The sequence below is a fragment of the Pinus tabuliformis genome, chromosome 1_1 (assembly GCF_031772625.1).
Source record: "Pinus tabuliformis cultivar Carrire ecotype Pingquan chromosome 1_1, CPIR1, whole genome shotgun sequence".
NCBI classification, from domain to species: domain Eukaryota; kingdom Viridiplantae; phylum Streptophyta; class Pinopsida; order Pinales; family Pinaceae; genus Pinus; species Pinus tabuliformis.
In genome coordinates this window covers 539678693-539694919 of record NC_142297.1, presented here as the reverse complement: position 1 = coordinate 539694919, position 16227 = coordinate 539678693, and positions in this window count along the sequence as shown.

Here is a 16227-nt window from a genome sequence, read left to right as displayed (position 1 = left end):
TTATAATAATATAAAATTATAAAAAGAAATAATAACAATTATATTGTTTATTATATAATAATAATAATAATATATGATTATAATATTATAATAAATATTATTATTATTATTATTTATTATGATTATTATACAAATTTAATTTTTATTATAATAATAATCTAATCAATATTATAATAATAATATTATTATAATAATAACAATAAAGACAATTATTTATGATAATTAATTAACTATACAAATAATAGCAACTATATTCTTATATATTTATATATTTATGATTATTATATGAATTTTATTATAATAATATAATTATTATTATATTTATTATTATTATTATTATTATTTATCTTAGGGTTTGTATACATTGGGTTTATAATATTAGTCCCTTCTGTTTATTATTACCTAAGGGTTTAATACTAAAATCCCAAGGGATTATGAACCAACGGGAATAATATTAAACAAAAAGGACTAATATTACAAACCCAAGGAATAATGTTAAACCCAAGGGAATAATATTATAAACCCAACATTGGTAAACCCTAATATAAATATTAGAAAGACTAAAATAAACATGGTTTATTTTCATGGTGAGAGAATCCTTGTCACAATGTGACATTCAACCATGGTTGGCCATGGTTGTCTATGATTGACAATGGTTGACCATGATCGATATTATAAACCTAAGGGAATAATAAACCCAAGGCATTGATATTATAAACCCCAAGGAATAATAAAACTAAGTGATTAATACAAAAACCCCAAGGGAATAATATTAAACCCATGGGACTAATATTATAAACCCAACATTGTTAAACCCAAATATAAACACTACAAACACTGAAATAAACATGGTTTATTTTCATGGTGAGTCAATCTTTGTCAAAATGCGACATTCAACCAAGGGACTAATATTATAAAACCAACATTGGTAAACCCAAATATAAATACTACAAATACTAAAATAAACATGGTTTATTTTGACGGTGAGACAATTCTTGTCACAATGCGACATTCAACCATGGTTGACGATGTTTGGCTATGATTGACAATGGTTTACCATGATTTATATTATCAACCAAAGGGAATAATAAACCTAAGGGATTGATATTATAAACCCAAATGAATAATAAACCCAAGGGATTAATAATAAAACCCAAGGGATTATGAAGCCAAGGGAATAATATTAAACCCATGGGACTAATATTATAAACTTCACATCGAGTAAAGGCAAATATCAATACTACAAACACTAAAATAAACATAGTTTATTTTGATGGTGAGACAATCCTTGTCACAATGCGACATTCAAACATGGTTCACCATGTTTGGCTATGATTTATATTATAAACCTAAGGGAATAAAATAACCCAAATTTTGATATTACAAACCCAAATGAATAATAAACCGAAGGGAGGAGTACTAAAAACCCAAGGGATTATGAAACCAAGGGAACAATATTAAGCCCAAGGGACTAATATTATAAACCCAATATTCGTAAACCAAAATATAAATATTTAAAACACTAAAATAAACATGTTTTATTCTCATGGTGAGACAATCCTTTTCAAAATGTGACATTCAAGCATGGGACTAATATTATAAACCCAACATTGGTAAACCCAAATATAAATACTACAAACACTAAAATAAACATGGTTTATTTTATAATATAAACCCAAGGGAATAATGAACCCAGGGGATTGATATAATAAACCCAAGGGATTATGAACCCAAGGAATTATTAATATTAAAAAGTTGAAGAACGAAGAAAACCAATAATTTTATATTATAAACCATTGGGAATTAATAAACCCAAGGGAAAAATACTTTAATAAAGCCTTGCTTTCAACTCCTTCCTATCGGGACTAAAACCCTCTCATTAACCTTTATAAAACCTTCACTAACCCTTTAGCCGCACATATATAACATTTTCCTCTTTAAACCTTGGTTACATATATATTTAGTGCATAAACCTTCTATCGGCGCTATTTTCTTAATAAACCATTTACAAAGGAAATATACGCTTACCACACTTTTTTTGCCTTGGTATGGCCTTGGCATGCTTTTCGAGATTTACCTTTTCACTTATCACAATCGTGATTCTCCGTGGGTTTTGTTAACCAGACCTCAATCACATCCGATATGCAATAATGCGATTTCAGATCTCAAAACTTAAGATTTAATGCAAAACACAGTCGGATCCGAAATTCGGACTTGAAATGTTATCGACGGGAACCTATACCCTTATCGGGTCCATAGGACTGATTGGATCGGTGCATTGAAGTGGCAGGGAACGGACCTTTGAATCAGTGCGATCACGATCACGCGATTAAGTGTGGACCGTCGGATCGAGATTCGGATCGACGGTCGCAATCTAATCGCTAATCGCTAATCGCAGAGGTCAAGCGCAGAGACAGTGGATATGCGATATGTCGATACGCCGATAGCGATAAAGTGCCAATCGGCGATCGGAGATCGGAGCGATCGCTTATCGGGGGTCGGAGAAGTGGCACAGCGGACTTGCGATGGACCGAGAGCGAACCCGACGATAATTATAGGTGTCAGTGTATTATTTTTGAAGTCCGGCCATGGGTTCGGAGCGGGGTTTTTTCCCGTATTCCTGTGTATTTCGATAAATGTTGATGTCCTGGGGTTTTAACGTAAAGGAGCAATGTAATGCTCCCGATAGTGTAAAAGGCTCCGATAATAATATCTTATTATAATATTATAATAATATTATATTATTATTATATTATTATAATAATATACAAATATTATTATTATTATTATTATAATATAATCAATATTATAATAATATATTATTATAATATAATCAATATTATAATAATATATTATTATAATAATAACAATACAGAACAATTATTTATGATAATTAATAACTATACAAATAATAGCAACCATATTCTTATATATTTATATATTTATGATTATTATATGAATTTTATTATAATAATATAAACTCATATTATTATTATTATTATTATTGGGCTTTAGTATTTTTAATATTTATCTTAGAGTTTGTATACATTGGGTTTATAATATTAGTCAGTTTTGTTTATTATTATCTAAGGTTTACTACTAAAATCCCAAGGGATTATGAACCAATGGGAATAATATTAAACAAAAAGGACTAATATTATAAATCCAAGGAACTAATAAACCCAACTCTTTAATATTATAACCTAAGGAATTAGTGAACCCAACGGATAAATATTAAAAACCTAAGGGATCAAGAAGCATAAGGAATTGATATTACAAATACAAGAGAAACATAAAGATGATGATGATTGATATTATACACCCAAGTTAATAATAAACCCACAGGATTAATACTAAAACCCCAAGGGATTATGAACCGAAGGAAATAATGTTAAACCCAAGGAACTAATATTATAAGCCCAACATTGGTAAACCCTAATATAAATATTAGAAAGACTAAAATAAACATGGTTTATTTTTCATGGTGAGAGAATCCTTGTCACAATGTGACATTCAACCATGGTTGGCCATGGTTTTCTATGATTGACAATGGTTGACCATGATCGATATTATAAACCTAAGGAAATAATAAACCCAAGGCATTAATATTATAAACCCCAAGGAATAAAAAAACTAAGTGATTAATACGAAAACCCAAGGGATTATGAACCCATGGGACTAATATTATAAACCCAACATTGTTAAACCCAAATATAAACACTACAAAAACTGAAATAAACATGGTTTATTTTCATGGTTAGTCAATCTTTGTCAAAATGTGACATTCAACCAAGGGACTAATAATATAAAACCAACATTGGTAAACCCAAATATAAATAATACAAATACTAAAATAAACATGGTTTATTTTGACGGTGAGACAATTCTTGTCACAATGCGACATTCAACCATGGTTGACAATGTTTGGCTATGATTGACAATGGTTTACCATGATTTATATTATCAACCAAAGGGAATAATAAACCCAGGGATTGATATTATAAACACAAATGAATAATAAACCGAAGGGATTAATACTAAAACCCAAGGGATTATGAACCCAATGGAACAATATTAAACCCATGGGACTAATATTATAAACATCACATCGAGTAAAGGCAAATATCAATACTACAAACACTAAAATAAACATATTTCATTTTGATGGTGAGACAATCCTTGTCACAATGCGACATTCAAACATGGTTCACCATGTTTGGCTATGATTTATATTATAAACCTAATGGAATAAAATAACCCAAATTTTGATATTATAAACCCAAATGAATATAAACTGAAGGGAGCAGTACTAAAACCCCAAGGGAACAATATTAAGCCCAAGGGACTAATATTATAAACCCAATATTCGTAAACCCAAATATAAATATTACAAACACTAAAATAAACATGTTTTATTTTCATGGTGAGACAATCCTTGTCAAAATGTGACATTCAAGCATGGGACTAATATTATAAACCCAACATTGGTAAACCCAAATATAAATACTACAAACACTAAAATAAACATGGTTTATTTTATAATATAAACTCAACGGAATAATGAACCCAAGGGATTGATATAATAAACCCAAGGGATTAACACTAAAACCTCAAGGGATTATGAACCCAAGGAATTATTAATATTAAAAAGTTGAAGAATGAAGAAAACCATTAATTTGATATTATAAACCATTGGGAATTAATAAACCCAAGGGAAAAATACTTTATTAAAGCCTTTCTTTCAAGTCCTTCCTATTGGGACTAAAACCCTCTCATTAACCTTTATAAAACCTTCGCTAACCCTTTAACCGCACATATATAACCTTTTCCTCTTTAAACCTTGGTTACATATATATTTAGTGCATAAACCTTCTATCGGCGCTATTTTCTTAATAAACCATTTACAAAGGAAATACACGCTTACCACACCTTTTCCGCCTTGGTACGACATTGGCACGCTTTTCGAGATTTACCTTTTCGTTATCACAATTGCGATTCTCCACGAGTTTTGTTAATAAAGACCTCTATCGCATCTGATATGAGGTAATGCAATTTCAGATCTCAAAACTTAAGATTTAGTGCAAAACAAAGTCAGATCCGAAATCTGGGCTTGAAATGTTATCGATGGGAACATATACCCTTATTGGGTCCATAGGACTGATTGGATCGGTGCATTGAAGAGGCAGGGAATGGACCTTTGAATCAGGGTAATCGCGATCACTCGATTAAGTGTGGACCGTCGGATCGAGATTCGAATCGACGATCGCGATCTAATCGTTGATCTCTAATCGCTAAGGTCAAGCGCAGAGACATTTGATATGTGATACGCTGATACGCCGAGAGCGATAAAGCGCCAATCGGCGATCGAAGATCGGAGCGATCACTTATCAAGGGTCGGAGAAGTGGCGCAGCGGACTTGCAAGGGACCGAGAGAGGACTCGGCGATAATTATAGGTGCCAGTGTATTATTTTTTAAGTCCAGCCATGGGTTCGGAGTGGGGTTTTTTCCCGTATTCCTGTGTATTTCGATAAATGTTGATGTCCCAGGTTTTTAACATAAAGGAGCAATGTAATGCTCCCGATAGTGTAAAAGGCTCCGATAATAATATCTGATTATAATATTATAATAATATTATATTATTATTATATTATTATAATAATATACAAATATATTTATTATTATAATAATAATCTAATAAATATTATAATAATAATAACAATAAATACCAATTATTTATGAAAATTAATAACTATACAAATAATAGCAACTATATTCTTATATATTTATGATTATTATATGAATTTTATTATAATAATATAAACTCATATTATTATTATTATTATTCTTAGGCTTTAGTATTTTTAATATTTATCTGAGGGTGTGTATACATTGGGTTTATAATGTTAGTCCCTTTTGTTTATTATTACCTAAGGGTTTAATACTAAAATCCCAAGGGATTATGAACCAACGGGAATATTATTAAACAAAAAGGACGAATATTATAAACCCAAGGAACTAATAAACCCAACTCTTTAATATTATAAACCTAAGGAATTATCGAACCCAACAGATACATATTAAAAACCTAAGGGAGCAAGAAGCACAAGGAATTGATATTACAAACACAGGAGAAACATAAAAATGACGATGATTGATATTATAAACCCAAGTTAATAATAAACCAAAGGGTTAATACTAAAACCCCAAGGGATTATGAACCGAAGGAAGTAATGTTAAACCCAAGGGACTAATATTATAAACCCAACATTGGTAAACCCTAATATAAATATTAGAAAGACTAAAATAAACGTTGTTTGTTTTCATGGTGAGAGAATCCTTGTCACAATGTGACATTCAACCATGATTAACCATGGTTGTCTATGATTGACAATGGTTAACCATGATTGATATTATAAACCTAAGGGAATAATAAACCCAAGGCATTGATATTATAAACCCCAAGGAATAATAAAACTAAGTGATTAACACGAAAACCCCAATGGATTATGAACCCAAGGGAATAATATTAAACCCATGGGACTAATATTATAAACCCAACATTGTTAAACCCAAATATAAACACTACAAACACTGAAATAAACATGGTTTATTTTCATGGTGAGTCAATCTTTGTCAAAATGCGACATTCAACCAAGGGACTAATATGATAAAACCAACATTGGTAAACCCAAATATAAATACTACAAATACTAAAATAAACATGGTTTATTTCGACGGTGAGACAATTCTTGTCACAATGCGACATTCAACCATGGTTGACGATGTTTGGCTGTAATTGACAATGGCTTACCATGATTTATATTATCAACCAAATGGAGTAATAAACCCAAGGGATTGATATTATAAACCCAAATGAATAATAAATCCAAGGGATTAATACTAAAACCCAAGGGAATAATATTAAACCCATGGGACTAATATTATAAAATTCACATCGAGCAAAGGAAAATATCAATACTACAAACACTAAAATAAACATAGTTTATTTTGATGGTGAGACAATCCTTGTCACAATGCGACATTCAAACATGGTTCACCATGTTTGGCTACGATTTATATTATAAACCTAAGGGAATAAAATAACACAAATTTTGATATTATAAATGCAAATGAATAATAAACTGAAAGAAGCAGTACTAAAACCCCATGGATTGTGAACCCAAGGGAACAATATTAAGCCCAAGGGACTAATATTATAAACCCAATATTCGTAAACCCAAATATAAATATTACAAACACTAAAATAAACATGTTTTATTTTCATGGTGAGACAATCTTGGTCAAAATGTGACATTCAAGCATGGGACTAATATTATAAACCCAACATTGGTAAACCCAAATACAAATACTACAAACATTAAAATAAACATGGTTTATTTTATAATATAAACCCAAGGGATTGATATAATAAACCCAAAGGAATAATAAACCCAAGGGATTAACACTAACACCTCAAGGGATTATGAACCAAGGAATTATTAATATTAAAAAGTTGAAGAATGAAGAAAACTAGTAATTTGATATTATAAACCATTGGGAATTAATAAACCCAAGGGAAAAATACTTTATTAAAGCCTTGATTTCAAATCCTTCCTATCGGGACTAAAACCCTCTCATTAACCTTTATAAAACCTTCACTAACCCTTTAGCCACACATATATAACCTTTTCCTCTTTAAATCTTGGTTACATATATATTTAGCACATAAACCTTCTATCGGCACTATTTTCTTAGTAAACCATTTAAAAGGAAATATACGCTTACCACACCTTTTCTGCCTTGGTACGACCTCGGCACACTTTTCGAGATTTACCTTTTTGCTTATCACAATCGTGATTCTCCGCGGGTTTTGTTAACAAGGACCTCTATCGCATCTGATATGCAATAATGCGATTTTGGATCTCAAAACTTATTAATTGCGCCACATAACAACATCGGGTCCGCTCCTTTCTATGTCACATTACTTCTCTGCCATTGATCTTCTCCCAAAAGATCCAATGATTCACATTGGTTTCGGGTTGACCACACACACGGGGGTTAACCACGCAATAAAGCGGATTCCCCACTCCAACTGTCACGCCCCCAAGCCGGTGGTAGTCTTTCAACCGCACTTGGCAAGGTGCGGAACCACCGAACACTTTCTTTTCACCAATACTTATGTTCGTGGACTACGCCTAACCATATTTCCTACTTAGTTTGTGTTTCGCAACCAAGTAATTATTAATGTTTCCTTTATACCAATGAACACCCATACACATTCATTAACATCAGCAATTATACAAGAGAACACAATTGCACAGTATAAAGGGAGGGGCAACTCCCTAAACAATGAGTCTGCCCGAATAATATATTATTCAACTTTACAAAGTTACAATGCTTTACAAGTATACTTGGAAACACCAAGTTTCATACATAGCCAAATTTACAACTTCATGACACCTCCGTGTGATAACCAAGATTTCCTTGCCCAAGTTGGGCGGGCGTGCCCTCACATGAGCTGCCTTCCACACTTCACAACCAAATCTTGTTTCTTCGTGCACAATGGGCGGGTGACTCCACCAAGTCACCAAGACACCCTCTTCCTACGCACAACCGGCTTCACCAATGTTCCACCGTTCACCCTGCTTCACCAACGTTCCACCGTTTTATGTTTACACGACGGGCGGGTGCTCACCCGAGCCACCCAAGAACCCGTGTCAACCTTCACCCGAGTGGCGGGTGACCTCTACCCGCGCCCTCACCCAAAACCGAGACAATGCGTTCTTCCTGTGTAGCCTCACCCAAGGTTGGGCGCATCACTGTTCTGCGTCTTCCCTTTGTTTGCTGCGGCTACCCTTTGTTCTGTGCACTTCTCCTTGTTGGATGAGCGAGTTCGTTGATTGCCAAATGAGCTCCATGCGTGGTTTACTTATACGCTCCATGGATGGTCATGCCATTTCCTTGGCCGACCCTTACAATTTATTTACCAACGTCTTTGTATTGCCTTTCTACTTAGTCGGCCCATCGGCCAACACATCAAATGCAACCAACCGTTGGCTTCATACGTGGATTGCCCACGCTCATCCACCATATAAACAAGCTCGTTCAACACTCGTTCATAATATTTCAAGTGTCGCTCTGCTGTTCCATTTATTCGTGCGCACACCAAGTCGCACTCCATCCTTCGCACGCGTTTCGGTGATGCCCAATACCACAGGTCCTTACATCCTCCTCCACCTGAAGTCGTTGTCGTCCTCGACAACATACCATCCTGTTAGCCATCAACCAAGATCAAGATCTCCATATCCGAACAATCTTATCCATGATATCAACTCCTCCACATACTACAAACATCACTGCAACATATGTAGAACCACAGTCTTCATCATGCCTCGTCCTCATCCCGTAGTCTTTCATCAGAACACACCTCCGCATGCTCCTCGTCAAGTGTAGACCTGATAGTCACATCCCTCTACCAACCATCACCTCAGCCTAGTCTAATATGAACACACCTCTGCACATTGGTACCCTCATGACTCGAACTAGTTGGGTGATCAGCCCAACTGTCACGCTCAAATCATAAGAATGCACATCCTTATGTCCCTTTCAGTCTTTCCCTGACTTCTGCTACATCTCAGACTCATTAAGAATCTGTCCAATTCCCATGTTCAGGTCCATGGAAGCTCCATCCCAGCTGCAACATGTTCAGCCCATGGCCTTGTTGCACAAGAGTGTACAACCCCTCCACTAGATCATACATCTCCATGTCATAACAGCATCTGCACAACATCCTTTTCTTCGACATTCCCCATAGAATGTGAATGACACCTCTACACATGCTCCTGCATAATGTCCCTGCATAACTGTCATGCTCCATGCCTCCAACCTGATGTCCATGACTCTAGCTGTCCATGATGTCCAACCCATGTAGACTCCATCCCAACATTTGGCCATCTATATCCAAGTCTGCAATCTATCATAAAGAAGCCTCCTCCCAAGGCCCCTTTCTAAGTTGGTGTAGCCCCTCCCAAACAAGGTCCCGACACCAACGCTTCTCCAAGGTTGTCTATAGAGAAAGGAGGGCCAGGAAGTTTCCTCCCTGACTCTCATCCACCCAAGTATCAGATTGATGTTGTGTCTTCAAGTATCTGTGCACAGCCTCAATCTCCTCACATGTACATCCAAGCTCTCTAAGCTTGTCCTTCGTCAACTGAAAGTCATATATGCCCATAGCATACCTGCAAAAATCCACTATGCCAGCTGGATCTCTACCTTCATAATCCTCATCAACCACTGCCTCTGAAGTAGTACTCGGACTCCCTTCTTTTGTAACTCCATTGTGAAGATCATCAGTAGAATATGTCTCTGTCAAGTGCTCCCTGATTCGTGAGATTGTCCTCTCACTTCCTTCCTTCTTCTTCGCTCTTGCAACGAAGTCAATCAACTTCCCTTCCTTCGTTGTTTGAGTCATACTCCCAAGTCCTCTTTGCTCCACATCCTCATGCTTCACATTCGGATCTTTGGGATACAAAGTCATAGAATTCATCCTCGGTCTATACCCCAAGAAACTCCTTCTATTCATCGGAACCAACATGGTTCTTCCTTCAGCTGTGATCAAGAGAATGTCTCGGTCCACCATTGGTATGGCTTGTGCAAGTCTCATGAAATCTTGCCCCAACACCATAGAATGATCATCCATGTCCATGATCCTCAAGTCCAACTTTCCAAACCACGATCCCACTCTCACCTGAGTGTTTTCCATCACACCAATAACAGCTTTCATGGTAGAGTTGACTGCTTTGAAAGCACTCCATTCCCTCTCCATCTTTGCTTTCTTCCCAAAAGACTTGTTGCTTTACTGCTTAAGAAGCTATGAGTAGCCCCCGTATCCACCAAAGCTGCAAATCTCTTGCCCTTCACGGTCACCTGCACAAAACTCAGCTTCAAGGCATCACCTCCTTCTGTCGGCTTTATCTTGTGTCTCACATCAGCAACCTTCTTCAAGAATTCGGCCTCAGAAGTGTCAATTGGCTTGTGCTCCAACTTGACATTCCTCCTAAGGTACTTCACTTCCTTGCTTGGCTCTTCTAAGCAACTCGATCCTGGTCTAGCTTGATTCCCTTCAAGATTGTCCTCCATCGCATTCTGCTCAAGTGCACCAACCAAGTATCCATTGACTACTTCCATAGAACTAAGCTTCCGAACATCCTCTGGATTGTCTCGGTAGTGAGTTCCCAGCCTGTCAATGTAGTCGAGCTCTTCCTGCTCAATTACAACGATCTTCTTACCAAGAAGCTTCTTCTTTATCTCTTCCTCAATTTGCTTGATTTCGGCTTCCACCATGGCACTTTTCTTCCTTAACCGAGCTCTTTCATCCAAGAGCTCTTGAAGACCAAGACCACTTCGTCGGATCTCCTCATCAAGTTCCTTGAGTTCAACGTCTGTCGTACTTCCGCATTGGCTCTTGAGTTCTTCAAGTTCCTTCCTTAGTTCCGAACAGCTTTCCCGAATCTTCATGTTCTCAGCCTTCATCGAAACCCAGTTAGAACTCCATCGACCCATCTGTTCCAACACTTTGTACTGGAAGACTTCACCTGCATTATGGCTAGATTCACCTACCATAGGTTCATCCACCATCTTTTCCTTTCAGCCTTCTCCAAGTTCCCTGCAAAACATGAACCAGCTCTTGTTCCACTTGTATGTGAAACCAGCTTCCTTCACCTGCAAGTACTTGCCACCAATTTCCAAGCTTCACCCAGCTTCCTGCAAGACTCCTCCAAGTCTTCAGACTAGCTCTGATACCAACTGTCACGCCCCCAGGCCGGCAGTAGTCTTTCAACCGCGCTTGGCGAGGTGCGGCACCACCGAACACTTTCTTTTCACCAATACTTATGTTTTTGGACTACGCCTAACCATATGTCCTACTTAGTTTGTGTTTCGTAACCAAGTAATTATTAATGTTTCCTTTATACCAATGAAAACCCATACACATTCATTAACATCAGCAATTATACAAGAGAACACAATTGCACAGTATAAAGGGAGGGGCAACTCCCTAAACAATGAGTATGCCCGAATAATATATTATTCAACTTTACAAAGTTACAATTCTTTACAAGTATACTTGGAAACACCAAGTTTCAAACTTAGCCCAATTTACAACTTCATCACACCTCCGTGTGATAACCAAGATTTCCTTGCCCAAGTTGGGCGGGCGCGCCCTCACACGAGCTGCCTTCCGCACTTCACAACTGAATCTTATTTCTTCGTGCACGACGGGCGGGTGACTCCACCAACTCACCAAGACACCCTCTTCCTACGCACAACCGGCTTCACTAATGTTCCACCGTTCACCCGGCTTCACCAACGTTCCACCGTTTTATGTTTACACGACGGGCGGGCGCTCACCCGAGCCACCCAAGAACCTGTGTCAACCTTCACCCGAGCGGAGGACGATCTCTGCCCGCGCCCTCACCCAAAACTGAGACAATGCGTTCTTCCCGTGTAGCCTCGCCCAAGGATGGGCGCATCACTGTTCCGCGTCTTCCCTTTGTTTACTGCGGCTACCCTTTGTTCTTCGCACTTCTCCTTGTTGGATGAGCGAGTTCATTGATTTCCAAATGAGCTCCATGCGTGGTTTACTTATACGCTCCATGGATGGTCATGCCATTTCCTTGGCTGACCCTTACAATTTATTCACCAGCGTCTTTGTATTGCCTTTCTACTTGGTCGGCCCATCGGCCAACACTTCAAATGCAAACCTCCAGCCGTCAGCTTCATACGTGGATTGCCCACTTTCATCCACCGTATAAACAAGCTCGTTTAACACTCATTCATAATATTTCAAGTGTCGCTCTGCTATTCCATTTATTCGTGCGCACACCAAATCGCACTCAATCCTTCGCACGCGTTTCGGTGATGCCCAGTACCGCAGGTCCTTACACCAACTCTCTGCCATGCGTCGTGATATGTATGGAATCGGTTGATCAATGCTCAAACCACTTACCATCTAGTCCTCGCTTGAAATACTATCTAAGGTTATAAAACTGCCTTTTCTCTGCGTTAACTCCTGTGCTCCTTCACCGTGCGATGACCATCGATCTATGAGATTGACGGTTCTCACTCTTTGTCGTCACGCTGTTGATCATTAAGATCCAACTTCCCGTATACTGAAACCACACTTCTTCGTTCGTCCCTTTAAATTGACTTTAATTCATTCTTCAGTGTTTTCTCTCTGTTTTCGATTTTTCTTTAGGGTTTCTTTCTTCAACTATTCTGCTGCTCAATTATCTTTGAGCCTAAATCCTCTGCGAATTCCCACTTCACTTCCTCTCTAGAGCTTCGTCTGATTCTCCTGCTGGATTCCAAGATCCCTAATGACTCCTTCGAATCATTCTCTCCTCTGCTAGGAATTTAGCACTGGAACCAGGGGCACTAAAGGGTAAATATCACACTGTAAACATTTTTAAAAAGCACAAAACTCCATGTATAAGTGCTGGGACTTGAGGACTGGAACAAGGGGCACTAAAGGGTAAAACTCACACTGTAAGTGTCTCGAGATGAGTGGTCTAGGCTTACAAAAACTTTACTTTTTTTGAACAGGTTTAAGATCATCAATAGAAATATGTTGTATTGTTCAAACTAAACAATGATTAATAAAATTAATAAATTTAAAAAAAATTAACAATGATTAATAAAATTATAATTATATAACATTTTTAAAATAACGATAAAATAACCTAAAAATGTCTTTTATTTATTAATTTTTTTACAATAACAATATTTTCATGTGTCCTCCCTATGTTGTGTAACTCAAATATGAAACCTTGAAAGAAAAAATCGTGTTAATGTTAGTTATTAAGTAGGCATTAATATGCATGCATTGACTAGTCAATAAGTACTTCTTTTAGCGATAACGATGACTTTTACTTTTACTATGAGCATGAATAGAAAAATTGTCATCGTATTTTATTAAAAATAATAATAAATGAAAACGATTATTATACATGTTTAGATTGATAATAAAAAAAGGAGAAAATTCATAAACACAAGAAGGTTCGGAGAAAGAGATGATCTCACATAAACATTTGAATTTTACATACAATGTTTATTTCATAAACTCCCACTCTGTACAAATAAATGTTCCTTGAGTTCTTCAAGTTCCTTCCTTAGTTCCGAACAGCTTTCCCGAATCTTCATGTTCTCAGCCTTCATCGAAACCCAGTTAGAACTCCATTGACCCATCTATTCCAACACTTTGTACTGGAAGACTTCACCTGCATTATGGCTAGATTCACCTGCCATAGGTTCATCCACCATCTTTTCCTTTCAGCCTTCTCCTAGTTCCCTGCAAAACATGAACCAGCTCTTGTTTCCACTTGTATGTGAAACCAGCTTCCTTCACCTGCAAGTACTTGCCACCAATTTCCAAGCTTCAACCAGCGTCCTGCAAGACTCCTCCAAGTCTTCAGACTAGCTCTGATACCAACTGTCACGCCCCCAGGCCGACGGTAGTCTTTCAACCGCGCTTGGCGAGGTGCAGCACCACCGAACACTTTGTTTTCACCAATACTTATGTTCGTGGACTACGCCTAACCATATGTCCTACTTAGTTTGTGTTTCGTAACCAAGTAATTATTAATGTTTGCTTTATACCAATGAAAACCCATACACATTCATTAACATCAGCAATTATACAAGAGAACACAATTGCACAGTATAAAGGGAGGGGCAACTCCCTAAACAATGAGTCTGCCCGAATAATATATTATTCAACTTTACAAAGTTACAATTCTTTACAAGTATACTTGGAAACACCAAGTTTCATACTTAGCCCAATTTACAACTTCATCACACCTCCGTGTGATAACCAAGATTTCCTTGCCCAAGTTGGGCGGGCGCGCCCTCACACGAGCTGCCTTTTGCACTTCACAACCGAATATTATTTCTTCGTGCACGAGGGGCGGGTGACTCCACCAACTCACCAAGACACCCTCTTCCTACGCACAAGCGGCTTCACTAATGTTCCACCGTTCACCCGGCTTCACCAACGTTCCACCGTTTTATGTTTACACGACGGGCGGGCGCTCACCCGAGCCACCCAAGAACCTGTGTCAACCTTCACCCGAGCGGAGGGTGACCTCTGCCCGTGCCCTCACCCAAAACCAAGACAATGCGTTCTTCCCGTGTAGCCTCGCCCAAGGTTGGGCGCATCACTATTCTGCGTCTTCCCTTTGTTTACTACGGCTACCCTTTGTTCTGCGCACTTCTCCTTGTTGGATGAGCGAGTTCGTTGATTGCCAAATGAGCTCCATGCGTGGTTTACTTATACGCTCCATGGATGGTCGTGCCATTTCCTTGGTCGACCCTTACAATTTATTCACCAACGTCTTTGTATTGCCTTTCTACTTAGTCGGCCCATCGGCCAACACTTCAAATGCAAAACCTCCAACCGTCAGCTTCATACGTGGATTGCCCACTTTCATCCACCGTATAAACAAGCTCGTTCAACACTCGTTCATAATATTTCAAGTGTCTCTCTGCTATTCCATTTATTTGTGCGCACACCATATCGCACTCCATCCTTCGCACGCGTTTCGGTGATGCCCAGTACCGCAGGTCCTTAGACCAACTCTCTGCCATGCGTCGTGATATGTATGGAATCGGTTGATCAATGCTCAAACCACTTACCATCTAGTCCTCGCCCGAAATACTGCCTAAGGTTATAAACCCACCTTTTCTCTGCGTTAACTCCTGCGCTCCTTCACCGTGCGATGACCGTCGATCTATGAGATCGACGGTTCTCGCTCTTTGTCGTCACGCTGTTGATCTATAAGATCCAACAGTTCCCGTATACTGAAACCACACTTCTTCGTTCGTCCCTTTAAATTGACTTTAATTCATTCTTCAGTGTTTTCTCTGTGTTTTCGATTTTTCTTTAGGGTTTCTTTCTTCAACTATTCTGCTGCTCAATTCTCTCTGAGCCTCAATCCTTTGTGAATTCCCACTTCACTTCCTCTCTAGAGCTTCGTCTGATTCTTCAGCTGGATTCCAAGATCCCTAATGACTCCTTTGAATCATTCTCTCCTCTGCTAGGACTTTAGCATTGGAACTAGGGGCACTAAAGGGTAAAGCTCACACTGTAAACATTTTTAAAAAGCACAAAACTCCATGTATAAGTGCTGGGACTTGAGGGCTGGAACCAGGGGCACTAAAGGGTAAAACTC